Below are 17,497 nucleotides of genomic sequence, written 5' to 3' on the forward strand. Positions count from 1 at the left end.
TGTGTGTGATTTATGTCACGTAGTATTTTGGTCTCAAAGTGCATTCATTTTCCTACAAATGAATTACATTTATCTTGCTGTATGGCAAAGTAGTACTCCATCATGAATAAATATCACATGATCTTTATCTATTCATCTATTGATTGACATATATTCAACTTCCGACATCTACCTATTAAGAATTGTGTTGCTATAAACATGGGTATGCATATATCATTGTAATATGATGTTTTTAACTATTCAAGGAAAATACCTAGAAAAGGGATGGCTGGATCAAATAGAATTCCTTTTTTTTGAGGAATGGTCATACTAATTTCCATAGTGGTTGTATTAGTTTACAATCCCATCAACAGTATGAAAGAGTTCATTTTTCCTCAGCCTCACCAGCCTTTGTTATTATTTGAGCTTTTGATGATAATCATTTTTTCTGGAGTAAGATGGAATTTCGGTTTGTTTTAATTCACATGAATCAGAGGGCATCACATGCTGAACATGTTTTCATGTATTTACTGGCCACTGCTGCTTCTGAGAATTATATAGCCATTCTAGTTGCTTACTTCTTAATTGAGCTTTTATTGTGGAGGAGTCTATTATTTTTCCAATTCTTTATATATTCTAGATATTAGTGCTGTGTCCCAAGAGTAGCTGGTAAAAGTTTATTTCCCATTTATAGATTGTCGCTTCAGTCTGTTCATTGTTTCCTTGTCATCCAGAAGCTTAACTTGACATGGTCCCATTTGTTGATCTTTTTGACAGAGAAAATTATTTATTGAAGGCCCAAAGCAGAAAGCAGCATTGATTGTAAAGCCAAAGCAGAAAAGCTTCCTTGTAACTGAACCTGAGTGTGTGTGAGGAGTGGGTGAATGGATTGCCAAAAAATTTCTTTTTTTAGAGGTGTTATGCACAAGAATAACTACATCTCAGCCAAGTTGAGATAAACCTATGGGGTTGCAAGCAGGAAAGTTTGTCTTAGAAATGGGTCTCTAAGAGCTTTGGGTGAGGAATAGTCATACTTTTGCAAGCACAATTAACTGTAACTTAGAATAAAGACATCCTTTATAGTAGTGTGACTACCTCAGTGCTGGCCAAGAAAATCCTGCCAGTCTGATGAGTTTGTTGAGCCTCTAGGGCCCTGGCTTTGGTCTTCATCCTTCACTAACACTTCCAGACTCCCTCTTTGGGTTGGCTTTCTCTGGCTGTCTTTGTTGGAACACGTCTCACACGTCCCTTGCCTTGTGAGCCAGTGTCACTCTGAGAAATGCTCTTATCTTCCCACAGGGTCTTGTTTGTCCTCAACATTTTCCAATGCACATCACATTTCACTGAAACTGATTTTTTGATCACTGTTGGGAGCCTCTGGCTGAGTTAGGAAAATGAAACTCAAGCTTTAGAAAATGGGAACTAAGTCATCCACTCCAGCACGGAGGATTCTTGGTTCATTCTCCTCCACTACTTGTTATCTCCCTGCTTCAAAGGAAATGTACTTTGAAATAATTTTATCGCTCCTCCTTCAAAACTTTCATCAACACTTCAGGCTTCAGCTGTATGTTATGATGTTTTTTGCAGGTCTGAACCCTTAATATCAATACAGCAGTAAGTACAGCCATATTTGAGAATTATTATCCATATTAAGCTACCCTAAAATGGCCCAAGTATTGAGATTTAGGTAAGACGAAATCTAAACTTCCAGCTGCCATCATGGTCTGCAATATAGCAGTCAACCTGGGGGCCATCTGGTCATGGTACATGGTCTACACACACAAACATGCTGCAGTGCCTACAGCTCCTGATTACCTCCGGGTAGGTCTGGGAAAACACACTCAGAACACAAGGAGGCTGAAGAGTGGGGATAAAGGAGAGGAAAACAGTGTAAATAAAACTATCATGACCAACACAAATGGAAAGAGGATAACACTGACTATGCATAAATTGATGGGGGTTTTTTGATGTTATTTTTCTTCATCCATGATGCCAAAAGTACTGTCATAGAAAACGGCAACTTGGAGATGAATTGAATCAGATAACCATGAATGATACCAATCATGAGTCTGATTCCCATGTTTAGGTTCCTGTCCCAACATAAGTCAGTACTGGAGATCAATAAATGAACTGCTGATACAAAGTTTGTCTCCAAAGTAGCATTTTCTGTATTCTGCATACCGTCCTAAATCCCTGTGAATCCAGTGAAGACAGGCAGAGTGGAGCCCGTGTAAGAATTATTCAGTGAAAGAAATGCTACCACAGCAAAAGGGGGCATTAGAGGTCGCAAAATGTCTGATAATACTGATCTTTACGGATTTTGTTTGCTTCCCTAGGAATGCAGTCACAATTTGTATATCCTTTGAATCAAAGGGGTTTCAGAAATTTCCCAGTATATAGATGCTTTGTATTTCTCTAAGTATCCACAGTATTGTGAGTAGTGTCATCATAATGTACGTGATGATGGCCTGGGAACTGCTTTTGGAAATCTGTGAGAAACCACCAAAGTGATGCAGCAGAGTAGTTTAAGAGCACCAGACTAACACAATTTCCTCACCATGGAAAATGTCTTTCTGAAACCCTGGGTAAAGCCTGAGCTTTGGTTCCTGCTCTCTTCTGGCCACTCTGCATCTGTAGACAAAACTCAAATCCCCTAGATTACGACTGAGTAAGAACCCCAATCTAGTCATGAAAAGAACAACATCAAAAGTGGTGGGAATAAAATATGATGCTGTAGCTATTGCAGCAGAAATGATAAGCATAAGCAAAACCCACTAGGTGCATTGGCATAGATGAGCCTCCACAGCCAAACTCTAAAATCTGCTTCATTGTTCATAAGAAAAGAGCATCAGGTAGGGTCAGAGTCCCAAGTACCCACAGGAAGTGTGAAAATACAAGCAAGCTATGCAAAAATTTGGTTCATGTGCTGGGGAGCTAGCTGGGATGTTTTAACAAACCTACTGTTCATTGCTGAGAAAAAAGACACGTTACCAGACTTAGGGGTGCTGGGCTTCCCTCCTGGAGGTGGTTTTTAAGGTTCTTTCTATCTTGAGCAAAGAATCAGGACAAGCACAAATGGGAGCAAAGTTTTATTAAAGGTAGGAAAAGAAATAGGCTCTGCAGAGTGAGTTTGGGCTGAGTAAAAGAAAAAACTATACAACATGAAGATAGGACACCACGCAAGACAGAAACTGACTGGCCCATTTGTTGATTCTTGATGCTATTTATTGTGCATTTAAGGTTCTGCTCAGAAAGTTCTTGTTTGTGCCTATGACTGAAATATTTTTGCCTGTTTTAGGTTCTACCACATTGTTTTACTTTTTAAAATATTTAGAAATTTGAGCCACTTTGATTTTATGTGAGTACACGGTGAGAGATATGTGTCTAGCTTCACTCTTCTGCATGTGTATATGCCAGTTACCCCAGTATAATTTGTTCAATGGGCTCTCTTTCCTTCAGTGTATGTTTTTAGTTCCTTTGTCAAAGGTCAGGCGGCTGAATGTGTTCAGTGTTGATCCTGCATCCTCTATTCTGTTGCAATTCTGTTGCAATGATCCACTAATCTGTTTTAGTGCCTGTACCTTGGAGTTTTTATCACTGTAGCTTTGGAGTATAATTTAAAATCCAGAAATGTGATGTCTGATGCTTTTCTGTTGTTGTTTAGGATTGCTTTTCCTTTTCTCTTTATCTTCTGGTTCTATATGAACTTTACGATTTTTTTCAATGATTCTATGAGGAATGAGGTTGGTATTTTAGTTGAGACTGCATTAAAGACATGTAATGGTTTGGAAATATGACCATTTTGACAGTATTTGTTTTGCCTATCCAGGAAGAGAGGCTATGTTTCCATTTTATGATGTCCTCTTTAAGAGTACTGCAGTTTTTATTGAGAGGTCTTTCACATGCTGGGTTATGTGAATTCCTAAGGACCTAACTTTTGTTGATCATGCTGCTTATGATACTGCTTTTTAAAATTTCTTTATTGCTGAATTTATTACTGGTGTACAATGACATTATTGATTTTTTGTCTGTTGATTTGTATCCTGTTACCTTACTGAAAATGTGAGTACATCTACATCAAAATGTAGGTAATGTTAGCCTGGGAATTGCTTTTGGAAATCTGTGAGAAACAGATTTTTTTATTCTTCTATATAAATGTTTATGCACTCTGTGAATAAAGATAATTCTATTACTTTTCTATACATATCCATTTTATTTTTTTCTTACCTGTTTGATCTGGTCAAACTTTTGAGTACTTTATTGTACAGGATTGGTGATAGTGGGCATTTTTCTCTCATTCACAATGTCAGTAAGAAAGCATTTACTATAATATTTATTTAATATAATATTGAGCACTGATCTGTCATGAATAGCTTTTATCAGATTGAGATGAGGTCCTTCTGTACCTATTTATTCAGAGTTTTTTTCAGGAATGAATGTTGGACTTTGTCAAAAGCTGCATCTATTGATTTGGGAAATGATATGGCCCATTGATTTCTGCTTCTCTGACAGTCCCAAGAAAAACTTTTACACATGTATAATAGGCAAGATGTATAGACTGTTCATACAAGCATTTCCTATAATAGCAAAAACCTGGAAACAGTCCAATGGCCTATCAGTAGGAGAACTGTATGGTAAATGCACACAATGGAATGGTTTATACTAGAAAACAATAAACAATCATAACATAAAAAAACAAGGAAGTCATTTCATAATAAAATAAAAAGTGAAAACCCACAAACCCTCCTAAAACATTTCACATAGCATGACAAAATTAAGCTACTGAATGCTAAATGAGAAGCAGTGTGATGATTACCTATAGTATTATAGTATGGAGACAATGTATCAGGTGGTAGGAGTAGTTTTATATATATATATATATATATATATATATATGCACACACAGATAAACTGAAAGGTGACAGAAAAGCTTATTGGATCATGTAATTCTGGCTTACCATTACAATAGTAACAAAATCCAATTAAGGAAAATAGACTTCTTTAAAAATTTGTATACACATTTTAATATTAATTATATTAATAAATATTAAATAGATTATCTATATTTAATAATTAAGTAATTCTTTTAACACACTAACATGAAGCCTCTGCTTTTAAGTTGTTATTTTTTCCACCAAAAACTTTATTGTCTTTGAATTTAAAGTGGCTACATGAATATCTGAGCAGGAAATATTAAGAAAACATCCTGTATTTCAAGAACTACCAATTTATGCAGATCAGTAAGATATTTCATTAAGAATGACTAATGAAATTTATAAAAATCATTAACACTGTAAGTGATAATTGGTTATGAACGACAACACAGAAGAATACATTCAAGCTGGGAATTGAAATCTAAAAAATACCTGGAAATTACAAAGGTTTTCCTTGACCTTAACTTCTTAGTTAATAAATGTTTGTATCCTTAGACATAGAAAAGAAATATTGAATAGTATATACAAATACTCTTGACATTCACATAGGAAGAAGCCATACACACTGTCACACATATACAAAGTATATTCAATTTTAAGATTCAAATCTTTCTTATTGGAATTTGAGAATTTTTAGTGCAAGGTTACTTAAGACAATACATTATTGTGCTTTCAAAACAATTATTTTTGTAATTTAACTAGCAAATTGACATATAATGCCAAATGATATTTTATCATGTGGAATACAATGTTTTTAGTTGGATGGTTATATGTATGTAATTAATAAATGCATCATTTCACATACTTTTCATTTGACTCTTTAAATTTTATTTTTATTAGTATATATTTTCAATATATATTGATTATATGCCTAATGGAAAGTGTGTTACCCATTTCCTTCCCCTCCTCTACTTCCCTCTCCTTCTGTCTCCTGATACTGTTCTCATTTGCAAAATATCCATCTCAATATTTTCTATGATCTGTCTCTTACTTTGATCTTTATAGTTTGCTTTTCTTACATAAAAGAAATAATGTGATATTTAAAACTGTGTCTCATTTATTTTACTTAATATTATGGTCTTAAGGTATATCCATTTTCCTACAAGTGAACCAAGTTTATCCTTTACATCAAAGCAGTACTAAGTTGTATACGAATAACACATTTTCTTTATCTATTCATCTGTTGATGGATTTTTAAAAGGACACTTTTAAAAATGTTTTTCTGGTGAAAGCAAAAAAACACTATTTTTATACTTCAAGGTATATATCACCATTTCTGGTTGCACTGTTACACAGTAGGTCTCTTAGGATGTGACCTAACGGTAACTAGAAAATTTTGGATCTTTAAAAACATAGTCAAAAAATAGGACTATTACGTAGTAAATAAAATTAGTTACACATTTAAAAGTGTGGAATTGACCTAAACAATGATACAGAGCTTCCGTTCTTAGTTAATTCCTATGTGTAAAACAAATTCAGCATATTTATCGCATGATCCACACTACATGTATTTCATATACAATCAAAGTTTGAATTTCAAAACTATAAAACCTCAGGGGCAAGAAATATAGCGAAGTGGTAAAATGCTTTTCAAGCAAGCACAAGACCATTATATATCATTCTGGAAAATCTACGTTACATGTGTATGTGAGAAAGGTCAATTTTAGAATGTTTACATATCATGATGCTTTTTTACAATAAAAATTTCTGTATTTATAGCATAAAGATAAATTCATACTTATTTGTGCAGGAATATTAATGAGAATATGCAATATAGTGGTAGTATTTATAACATTGTCAAGTCAGGCATGAGAACAGAGGTATTATTTAAGATAAATCATGACAACTTATACATTACTGGAGAAAAACAAAATAGTCAACATCCAAAATCTTTACTCCAAAGCATGTGAAAATATTAGTACTTTTATGCCATTGAGATTGAAAAAGCAGCAAACATCAAAAACACTTGTAAACTTAAAAGGTCTTGGTACAGATATAACTCAGTGTTGCATGCTTGATTACCATTCATGAGGTTCTGGGTTTGATTCCCACTGCTGAAAAAAATTACATAGACAGAAATCACAAGAGTTAATTTTTTCCTTAGCAATTCATTGATGAAAATATCTTGACACACAGAAAAGAAATCACAACTATTCATCTCGATGATTATTATTCTTTAAAATAAAATTTGTTTGAAATCTGAGGTGGGTGCAAGACAATTATGAGTGATCTAACAGTCCAGTACATTAGAATCTCTCATGTCAGCCTGACATACCTAAAGACAGATGATCTACCCATGTCAACAGGACAGAAGTCGATGAAGGGTAAAGAGCATTGATTGCAAGCAGTCCACAGTGTGACTTGTTTGGGTCTAGGTTGGAATGAGTTTACTGATTAGGATGAATTCACATTTAGCTTCATTTTTCAGCAATAGCTTTGAAAATAAAAGTGACATTCACTTCAAGAGAGCTGCAAATCATCTGGAAAATAAGAAAGAAAACAGAGAAATAAGATGAAATGACAGAAAATCAATATAGAAAGTTCAACATAAATAATAGGCTCTAATTGACATATATAGAAGGCATCATCTAAAAATAGTGAAATGCATAATTTTTCTGGAGCTCATGGAAATTTCACTAAGATGCACAACATCTTAGTCCATAGAAAAACTCAACTCATTTTTTAAAAATTGAAATTATCTATGGCATGTCCACTAATCTTAACAGAATTGACCTAAAGTCCTATAACAAAAAGACAAGAGTCAAACTCAAATATGTATGAAAAAAAACACATTTAAAAAATTCATGAATTGAACAGGAAGCATTAAAAATACAGAGAATTAAATGATAATGAAAATAAAATATATCAAAAAGTATGAAACAGATAAAGAAGTCCTGGAGAGGGAAATTCATAGTACTAAGTGATCACCAGGCATGATGGCGCACAACCACTGAGACAGCAGGATAGCAGCAGGTTCAAGGCCAGCCTGGAATACATGGCAAGTTCAAAGCCAGCCTGAATGATGCAGTGAGAGTTTGTGTCAAAATCCTAGAAAAGTAAAATAAATTCAAATTTTAGAAAAGAAGAATAATCTTAAATGTAGAAATTGACATTCACACCTCAAGAACTAGGCAAAAATATAACCTAAATAAAGGAGAATGAAGGAAATGATAAGGATATAAGCAGACATCAAGAAAATTCAAATTAGGAAATTAACAGAAATAAATGAGAGGAAAAGCTATTTCTATGAGAAATCAATTCAATTGCAAAATCATTAGCAAGACTGACAAAGATAAAAACTGAGAAGACACAACACACCAATATCAAGAATAAAAAGTGGGATATAGTTGCAGATATCACAACAACAAAATGTACAAGAGCATAGCATGAACACATTTTCGTTCATACAGGTGAAACATTAGATAATATAAAACAAATAAAGCAAAAGCACAAAATACCAATCCTAACCAAGATGAAAGAAGTACTCCAAATATCTTTAAAATCTTTAGAAAAGTTGAAACCATGATTAAAAAATTCTATAAAGGAAATCTCCAAGCCCAAATACTCCCACTAAGCAGTTAGATCAGCCTTTTAAAAAACGATTGCAATCTATTTAATAAAATCTATTTCAAAAAATAGAAATGAAAATACTTCCCAATTCATTCTGTGAATCTAGTACTCTGTTATCAATGCCAGTTAAAGAAGCTACAAAAGGTATAAATCATTAATCATTTATTTTTAAATAAATAATAAAAATAATGGTGCAACATTTCAAAATAAGATTGTAGGAAAGTAACAACGGTTAGGACATTGTGCATTGTTATTTTCAAAGTTGTTGTTCCTATTAAGCGCTATAGGCATGAAACATTGATTAAACAATAATGGCACACAGCTTTCATTGCAATGACGTAGTACCAATTAGAAGTATAACTATTCTAACACTTTTTGTATATATATATGCATTTTTTCCTTTTCTCTTCCTTTTATTCTCCTTTACACCATCCCAGTTTCTCTTGCCTTCTGAAAAGTTTCCTTCTACTTCGCAATATCTATTGTACATTTTGGATCTTATTTACTGTTTCAGTTTCTTACACTACAGAGACAATATGATGTTTACACATGCAAGATTGATTTATTTCACTTATTAGTATGCATCCATTTACTTATAAAAGCTTCAAGTTTATCATTCTTTATAACTCAGCAGTGCTCTCTTACATAAAAATATCATAATTTTTTCCTCCATTTCTAAGTGTGCATTTGTGTTGTTTTCAAGGTTTAGCTATCACAAATTGTGCTGCTATAAACACGGTTGCACCATACAATGTTTTTAATTCATCTGGGAAAATACTCAGAAGGGGACTAGTTGAGTTGAATGGGATCTGCAACCCTAGCTTTTGGAGCAATCTCCACACTGATTTTCATAGTGGTTGCACAAGTCTACACTCCCACCAACTGTGGAAAAGAGTTCCTTTTTCCCACAGCCCCTCCAGCATTTGTTATTGGTAGATATGTTGATGATAGCAAATCTTTCTGGTGTGAGATGAAATCTCAGTATTGTTTTAATTTGTATCTTTCGGATGACCAATGATGTTGAACATTTTTTCATATATGTATTTGTCATTTGTATTTCTTCATCTGAGAAGTGATTATTCATCTCAGATGCCCATTTTTTTGATTCAGTGCTTGAATTTGTGGGATTCCAACTTGTTTTGATTCTTTATATCTTCTAGATAAAAGTCCCTTGTATGAGGACATTTGACTAAAATTGTCTCCCATTCAGTGGGGATTTTTATTCAATGACGATTTCTTTTGAAGTACAAAATTTTCAAAATATGAGATCCCAGATTCTATGAACAGCTTCCGGTGCAGTTTTTTTTTTTTTCATGAAATCCCTACTTACCCCTATGTCTTCAGATTTCTACCTACTTTGTCTTGCAGTAGATTTAGGATCTCTGCTTTAATATTTAGATCTTTGATCCATTTTGACTTTAGTTCAGTTCACAGTGATAGCTACGGGTCTAATTTTAGTGCTTGGGATGTAGGGAGCCTGTTTTTCTAGCTGCATTTATTGAAGAGGCTATCTTTCTTCCAGGGAATATGTTTGTTCCCCTTATCAAAGATATGTTGCCTTAGTGTGCTTGTAGTTGTGTCTACATCTTCTAAGCTGTTCCATTGATCATTAGGTCTGGTTTTTTTTTGGCCAGTACCATGATGATTTTGTCACAGTACCTTTGCAGTATATTTTCAACTCAGGGATTGTGATGCCTCCAGTTTTGCCTTTGTTGCCCAGGATTGCCTTTGCTACTCTAGCTTTTTTTATTTCCAAATGAATTTTATAAATGTTTCCTCTAGATCTGTGAGGTATTCTAATGGTATTTGTTTTTGAGATTGCATTAAATCTGTATAACAGTTTTGGGAGCATGGCCATTTTCACTATGTTGCTTTTTTCTATCCATGAGCAAGGGATATTTTCCCCTTTTTTGATATCTTCTTTGATCTCCTTTTTCAAATACTGTAATATTCAATGTATAGATCTTTTACTTCCTCTCTTAGATTGATTCCTAGGTATTTCATATTGTGAAGGGTATGGTTTCCCTAAATTCTCTTTGACTTTGTTGTTTCTTTACGGGAATACTAATAATTTTTGAGTATTGATTTTGTGTCTAGCTATGTTAATGAATTTGGTTATTAGTTCTAGATGTCTTTTGGTGGAGTTTTTAGGGTCTTTTATGTAGAGTACCATCTCATCTACATATAATGATATTTTAAAATCTTCCTTTCCTATTTTTGTTCCTTTTTATTTCTGTATATTCTCTGTTATGGCTAATATTCCTAGAAGTATACTGAGTAGTAGTGATGATAATGAATATGCTTCTTTTGCTCCTGAATTTAGAGTGAAAGCATTTTATTTTCATCCATTTAATATGATACTGGCTGTTGGTTTGTCATAGATGGCATTTATCAGATTGTGGTAGAACCTCCCATTCTGCAGATTTTTTTTTAATCATGAATGAGTGTTGGACCTTATCAAAAGCTTTTTATGCTTCTTTTGAGATAATCATGGGATTTTTTTCACTTTTACTTTCCTTATATGATGCATTATGTTTATGGATTTGCATATGCTGAACCATTCCCACATTTATGGGATAGTGCATTCTTTGATCATGATGTACAAACTTCTTGATGATTTGCTGCTTTCTGTTTGCCAGTATTTTATTGAGAATTTTTGCATCTGTGTTCATTAGAGAAACTGGCCTGTAGTTCTGTTTTTTGGTTTGGTCTTTCTATGATTTTAGTATCAGATTAATATTTGCCTCCAGAAGTAAGTTAGGGAAAATTGTTTTCCTTTCAATTTCATTAAAGAGTTTCAGGAGTATTGGTATTAAATCTTATCTAAATTTCTGGTAGAATTTAGCAGTGAACCCATCAGGACCTGAGCTTTTCTTTTTTGGTAAATTTTTAATGCATTTTCAATTTCATTAACTGATATTGTTATTCAAAAATTTAAATTTACTTGATTCAGCTTTGGTAATTAATAGATTTCTAGAAATTTCTAATTTCTTCTATGTTTTATGACCTACATGAGTAAAGTTTTTCAAAGTAAGTATTGATGTATTGATGATCTTCTGAATTTCCACAGGATTTGTAATGATTTCTCCTTTTTCATTCATTATTGCATGAATTTTAGGGGTTTTTTTAGTAAGTTTGGTTAGATATTTATCAATTTTATTTTTTTCTTTCAAAGAATCCGCTCTTTGGTTCTTCAGTTCTTTGGATTGTTTTCCTGGTCTCAATTGGGTTAATTTCGGCACTTGGTAATTTCTTTCTTCTTGTGGACTTTGGGCTTTACTGCCTCTTTTTTTTCCTAGAAGTTTGATGTGCAACATTAAGTTGTATATTTGTGCTTATTGTTTTCCTGATGTGAAAATTTACTGCTATAAATTTTGCTCTTATGACTGCTTTATTACATATATCATAGAGTCTGTTATGTTGTATCAGCATTTTTGTTTACTTGTAGCTATTGTTTAATTTCATGCATGACTCATTGGTTGTTCAGGTTGTTCAAGAGGGTGTTACATATTTTCCAAGTGTTTAGGGTTGGTGGGTTCTTTTGTGTGGGTTCTTTTACTATTAATTTTCAATTTCATTGCACTATGTTCAAATAATATACATAGGATAATTTCAATTTTTTTACATTTACTTAAGTATGTTCTATGGGTAATATATGACCTAATTTAGAGAATGTCCTGTGTGCAGCTGAGAAGAATGTGTATTCTGATGATTTTGGGTGCAACACTCTTAATATATCTACTAAGTTTATTTGATCATAGATTTGGTTCTGTTCTGATATTTATTTGCTGATTTTTTTTTTCAAGTTGATCTATCCCTGTAACAATGGAACATTGAGACCTCCCATTACAATTATGTTATAGCTTATTTGATTTTTCATGTCTTAATTGTTTTATATAGCTGGGTGCTCCTGTTTTATGTGCACATGAATCTATGATTGTTATCTCTTCCTCTTGAATTTTTCCTCTAACAAGAATGTAACGAGCTTCTTTATCTCTCCTGATCGTTCTTGGTTTGAATTTCATATTGTCTGCAAACAGAATAGCTACCCCTGCTTTTTTGTGTGTGACTTATCTCCATCTAACATCAGGAAAAAGGAAATGAAGTCCACTCCCACTGATTTCAGTCAGTGAATTACTACAAGTTCCAACAAGGAAAAAACAAAAATGCAAGAAAGACAATGTTGCATCAGTTGGAAAAGGAGAGATAAGTCTTCTCCTATGTGATGATGGAACAATTGTATAATCAAAGAATCCTGATGAATCCCCCCAAAAAAACTAGAATAAATGAGAGCAACAGTGTCAAAAGACACAGATCAATATGTAAAATATCAACTGCATTTAAAAATACAATAGAACTTTAGCAACTGAATTTAAAACATAAAGTATCACTTAAATTTGCCACAAGAAAAATGAAATACATGGATATAAATTTAACAAGAAATATGCAGCATTGTTATCCTGAAAATAATAATATCCTTAAAAAGAGATAAAAAGACAACCTTAATATAGGCAGAGAAAAGCTATATTAATTTCTTAAATTTCAACAAGACTTTTAAGTGTAGGAATGTATGTGTGTCTGTGCATAATATTCTTATAAATTATATATAAGATTATTCAAAACTTTACGTGAAAAACCATAAGCAATAAATAAATACCTTAAATTTGTTGGAAATGAATACATTGAGAAGAATTATTCTATCCATTATTCATAATACTACTTAGTATGTACAACCAAGACAATGTAGAATATTGTTGGCAAGATAGATATATAAACCAGTGGAAAAGACCTAAAAACCCAAAAAGAAACCCACAAAACATAATCAACTGATTTCTTGACATTGCTGTAAAAACAATTCCAGGAGGAAGGATAATGTTCTCAACCAATTATGTTGGAGAAATTGGGCATCCATATATGCAAAATGACCTAAAACTAAACCTCATATGTTTATACATAAATCAATTCAAAATATATCCTAAGTTTAAATGTAAAAGGTAAAGCTTGAAGCAAGAAACTCACAGGAGAGCCGGGCATATAGCTCCAGTGGCACAACACCCACCAGACAAGCAAGAGGTCGTGAGTCAGATTCCTGGTACTCCGCCCACCCTGCCCCAGTAAAAAAAGAATCATTTGGGCCAGTGATACAGCTCGATGGCACAGTGCCTTCCTGGCAAGGGCAGGGTTATGAGTTTGATTCCTGGTCAAATCAGATCTTACCAAAGCACAAACTTTTGTGCAGTAAAAGACTGTTAAGAAGATAAAGGGAAGATTAAAAATGGTGATGTATAATCCAGTAGTAAAACATAGGTTCTCCAAGATTTGGAATCAAGATGCTGTATGTGGGAAAGAACAACATGGCGAAGAAGGGAAAGAAAAAATCTCCAAGATTATGAAGGACTCTAACAGGAAAACTGGAAACTATGGAGAAGCTGGAATAATCAACCACTATGTAGAGAAAAAAAATAAGCAGTCTGGAAAGCTGGCCACGAGCCTGGGGAGAGGCCTGTCTCCACTGACACAGGCAAGCTGGGTCACAGGCACCGGGAAGGAAAAATGGAGTAGGCCAGCCACACTACCTAAAAAAGCCCATGGCTATTAAAAACTACACAAACAGCACAGTGTTTTTCTCTGAAAGTGACACTTTCTGCATCAAAGGCTAACATGGGAGAAGAAAACCGTTGCAGCAACCACATTTTAGTGTTTACTGAGGAGCCATTATGGAAAGATGTTAATTGTTTAAGACCGAGCTACAGAACAACTCCAGAACAAGTATACATCAGAATTTCTGGTGTCCTACCACCACAGTGCCTAAGTGGGAGACAGAGGGCTTGGGCTAGATAGAGAACACTATGTAAAGTATTAGTTCAGGTCAGGAAGGACATGGAGGTCCTACACTCTGTGACACAAAGTCGGGCTGCTTGTGTGTGACTTTCAGAGGGGCTGGGTCTAAAAGTGTTGGCATTAATTCCACACTGTAAAGCTAGTGGAAGTAAACAAAGACTTGGGGTGCACAGAAAGGCATGGAAACGAAGCTGACAGAGTGACTGTACTCTTAAGGTAGATGCCATTGACTGTCATGGTTTATGTCTGTGTCCCCCAGGCCTCATGAGTTTGCATTGTGCATTTGTGATGGTTTATTGTCTAGTGCTTAAATTAATGGTGTCAGTGCCCCACCCACATAGGGTGGAGCCAGGATGTGATGTAATGGCAGGAAGAAGGTGTATCCTGCTCTTTGCTGGTTCCTGCTTGCTGTTTGTTGCCACCATGAACTGTGGCCCAGCCATGCCAGCCTGCCTTGGAGCCAACTAAGTGTGGACTGAAATCTCCAAAAACTGTAAGAAATAAACCTTTCCTTTCCCAACTTAGGCTTCAGGTATTTTGTCTCAGCAATGAGTAAAAAGTAACTAAGACACTGACCTTGCCCCTAGGGAAAGCAAGACTGAATCCATTGAATGACACTGCCCCTAGGGAAAGCAAGATCGAATCAAGCATTCACACATAAAAATGTGAGTGTGAAAATAAAATAGGCCTCAGCAATGGCTAACTATCCCTCCCCATCTCTGGTGCAGTCCAGTACTATAGACTCTAGAAAGAAAAGGCTATGAGATAGCATGCTTCTAAAATGCAGCTCACCAGGTGAACATTACAGGGTTTGTGGTTGTTCACCTCTCCTTCTGGAGCTAGATTCCAGGTTTTTCATGTTTTGAGCAAAGAATTGAACTAACAAGCCAAAAGCAGCAGAAAAGTTTGTTTGAGGAAGTAAACGTAAAGACATAAAGGAGAGAAACTAGCTCTACAAAGCGAACTTGAACAGAGCAAACAGAAAAAGAGGGTGAAAAACACTGAAACGGAACACACTGCATCTGGGAAATCGCGAGGGCTATCACAGAAAGTTGCGATAACACAAGCTTATCATGGCTGCCTTTCTTTTATATTGTCTAAATCTTGACGAAACATGTGAGAACTTCTACATTCGGGTTCTAGAAGCAGTGCTGACATCCCACGCCTCAGGCTGACCTCAGGCCTATGCCATCCTATAGAAACTTGCTCAATTTCTGCTGAGAACCTGTGCAGGACTTGGAGAATTGTTCTGTGCATGTCTCAAAGGTCTTGTAAATAACAGGTTATGCCTACTTCTCCATCCAGGTTTGGCCACACCCTAATCTCCTATCTCAAAACAATTGCTGAAAAAAAGAGGAATTCTTTTTTTTTTTAATTTTATTTAAGGAGAGAAAGAAAAAAAAAACAGAAAAAGGGTACAAGTGATACAGAATTTCAGAAACCATAAACATTAGGAAATCACTAGTTAATAGATTACATATTGTCATCTTAGAAATAGTTGTTCAAGTTGTAAAATTAAAGCATATAAAGTGGACATTCAAGCAGTGAGACTGCAGTTCTGTTCAGTGATCCAACAAACCTCAGTAATATGGTTATCTATCTTATATGCTTAAATATACATGCAGTTATATCCTTTAGAGCACTTTCTTTTCCTCTCTTTTGTACAATGACAACTACACATTTTGGGTTTTATTACTCCCATAGTTCTTATTAGAGTAAAACCAAATGTGACATAACAAAACAGTGTCAGTCAAATCAAAAGGATGGACATAATACATAATGTAAAAACAAAATACAAGGTGATCAACAATGGTTACCATAATGCCTCTTGCTATGTTAAGAAGAATTGCCTATATCATCAAGTATAATAAAATTGAACAAAACAGTAAAGAACAGGACCAATAAAACCAAACCATTGGAGACATTAGAGGACTTCAAAAGAAGATAATAGTCAACCAGAATGGGTGCTATAATGAATCTTACTGTCTTCACAGTTGTTGGCCATACTTTTGAACTCGATACTATCAAGCAAAACAGAATAGAGGAAAGTCAGTAAAAACAAGATGGTGGGAGCAATACAAGGTTTCAAATCAAGTTAACAGGAAATCAAAGTGGGTTATTATAATATATCCTGTTATTTCTATTTATTTTCCCCTTAATTAAAAAGATAAAAATAAAAAAGTAAATAAGAAAAAAAGGAGATCGAGATAAAAGAGGGCATAACAACAAAACAGTGCAGGTCAAAACATAACCATTTAAGCAAAATAGTGTTTCACCACAAGATATCCCGACATAAAAGTAGTTACCATAGTGTCTCTTTCCTTGAAATCTTTGAGTATAACTTTGTATACTGTAGCATCAAACATATCAAGACAATGTGAAACCATTCAAGAGAATGACAGTATTCTGTCATTCAAGAGAATGACAGGGTATTTAGAACCAACTAACAGAAAATGAACAATGGTTTCTGTATAATCTCCTTGTCTATAAAAGTTTCTGTATAATCTCCTTGTCTGTAAAAAAAAAGTCTTATATACAAGGAGATTTTATTATCACATATAATAAAATCCAATAAGATACAACATGTTAAGACTGATGGAGACAGAAGAACAAAAGATTGATGGGACTTCAAAACAAGATGATATTAAATCAGCACTAGCAATTCTTTTGCATTCATTTATTTCTCATTTCATTTCTTCATTTGTGGAGGTCTGGGATTTTTAAAATACTTTTTCCCTGGGGCAGGGGATATGGCTCAGTGACGTAAGTGCCTGTCTGGCAAGTGCATGGTTCTAAGTTCAATTCCTGGTTCCCTAAATAAATAAATAAATAAATTCTTTTTTACATTTTTTTCTTCTTTGTTCCATATTTTGCCCATTTTTCTCCTTTGTAATTTTCTATTATAAATTTTACTTGTTAGTAGGCTCCTTACTCTTGCTTTTTGCTTCCTTTCATCTTTTGTTTATTTTTCAAAATTTCTTTTATTCTCCTGTACTCCAGGGCCTTCATTTTTAATACTATTTCTATTAACTTTTATATATTTAGTTAACTCTATCCAATTTTTCTTTAATTCACTTCAATCATAAATGTAATTTTTGTTGCATTTAGTAAATACTACATATCAATAGTTGGTTTGTCTTTCTACCTAAATGATAATTATAGTTTTCTATGGT

General features: G+C 34.1%; 1 pseudogene; it reads right to left on the reverse strand.

Moving 5' to 3' along the window:
• Positions 1 to 1,449: 1,449 nt before the first annotated feature.
• Positions 1,450 to 2,947, reverse strand: LOC100735616 (pecanex-like protein 4; annotated as a pseudogene).
• Positions 2,948 to 17,497: the final 14,550 nt, after the last annotated feature.

The sequence above is a fragment of the Cavia porcellus genome, unplaced genomic scaffold (assembly GCF_034190915.1).
Source record: "Cavia porcellus strain 051 isolate PalLab524CR breed Dunkin Hartley unplaced genomic scaffold, mCavPor4.1 scaffold_3, whole genome shotgun sequence".
Lineage (NCBI taxonomy): Eukaryota > Metazoa > Chordata > Mammalia > Rodentia > Caviidae > Cavia > Cavia porcellus.